This window comes from Clupea harengus, chromosome 1, assembly GCF_900700415.2.
Source record: "Clupea harengus chromosome 1, Ch_v2.0.2, whole genome shotgun sequence".
Classification (NCBI taxonomy): Eukaryota; Metazoa; Chordata; class Actinopteri; order Clupeiformes; family Clupeidae; genus Clupea; species Clupea harengus.
This window is the reverse complement of record NC_045152.1, coordinates 20,124,825-20,126,334: the sequence shown is the minus strand read 5'-3', so window position 1 is coordinate 20,126,334 and position 1,510 is coordinate 20,124,825. Positions and strand designations below refer to the sequence as shown.

The window sequence follows — 1,510 nt, the reverse complement described above, 5'->3', positions numbered from 1 at the left end:
GTACACGGAATAGCTGATGAAGGTATGCAACCGGAACGTTGCACGTCGCCCCAAGCGTTCTTGCGCCACCAGGCCTACCACGTGACATTGAAATATCAGCGTGAACGCGCGTCCGCGGTCGCTGTGACTGCAGTTCTCGCGCAGATCATCCTCAAGGGAAAGCAAGAAGGAAAACAACCATCACGTGGTCACGCTCACCTCCTAGAGACGAACACAACCACTGAAGTCCGATTGCTGGACACGACACCCGCAGTTAACACGCTGAATAATTCACAAATATAGACGAAATGTAATAAACTAACCATGAACTCTCTCTTGCATTCGGTTACATGCATTTTAGGCTACAATCCCCCAAAGACATAAGTAGTAGACCAATCAAACTGATCACCGCGTTGATTAGGTTACTTGGCTATTTGTAGCCTACTGTACTAATAGGCCTAGGCTACTGGAGTGAATATGCAATCCAATCATTGTGTTGATTTTAAAAGTATTAAAATCACAATTTGTAATACCCCGACCATATTAACCACATTAGCCATGTATTAATAGTATAGTATTAAATAGTATAGTATAGTATTAATAATATCATCACCACCAGTACCATCGTCATTATTATTATTACCAGCATAATCATCGTCGACGTTGTTGTTATTATTATTATTCTTACACTGAATGACAAATAATCCATTGAGATTTTGTTTTGTTTTTTGCTGTTTTAATTGACACATGTGAGTCGTCCTCCTGCAGCCAAACAACCGCGAAGTGGGAGCATTATAAAGACGTCACCCAAGCTCCGACCGTGCCAGCGAAGTGCGCAGCTCTTAACTACACAACTCCAATCTCGGAATGCCTACAGACGTTACACAGTTTGTCACATCCCTTCGGATCCTCGATGGAAGCATTCTGACACCACAATCTGCGGTGGGTTCACAGCAGGAACGTATTCGCGTTGGCACAGGACGTTTCTGAATCGCTCTGGGACTCGAAGTCCTGAACGGAACGTTTCAACAGAGCTCGCACGTTTTTAACGAGAGGTAGGACACGGGGCTTCTGGAGGTATTTCTAACTGCGACAGTGTATCTCTGTAGGGCTTATCAGGAGTTTGTGCGAGTGCGCGTGAAGAGAGTGTGTTATAACGTGCCCAATGTACAGTTAGCGGTTTGCACAAATAGACTATGAACATCCAAAATTGGTCCTTTAAACATGTCAGAATGAGATGTAGATGGACCGAGAATAAGTGCGTTATTACACAGCACTCCTCTCCACTCGTTTACGGGGGGAACAGCACCCAGTGACTCTGCTTCAAACGATTAACCAATTATTTTTTGTTGTAGAAGCTTCCAGACTTAATCGCGCAGAGCTTATGAAATGTGGAAAAGTAAAAGCCAGCTACGCACTTCACCGTTTTCATCTTGTCTCGCTGAGGCACGCCCACTTCCACTGTGCAGGGCTGGATGTGCTTGTGGGGCACGCGTGTTTTCTGCCAGCCACCGAGACAGCGAGTCACTTG

General features: G+C 45.2%; 1 protein-coding gene across 1 annotated transcript in view; it reads left to right on the top strand.

The window, feature by feature from the left end:
- Positions 1–791: 791 nt before the first annotated feature.
- Positions 792–1,510, top strand: part of ezh1 (enhancer of zeste 1 polycomb repressive complex 2 subunit) — an 18,983-nt gene continuing 18,264 nt past the window's right edge. Inside the window, exon 1 of the mRNA XM_042708905.1 lies at positions 792–1,034. The gene's annotated coding sequence lies outside the window, so the exon portion shown is untranslated. The remainder of the gene's footprint in view (positions 1,035–1,510) is intronic.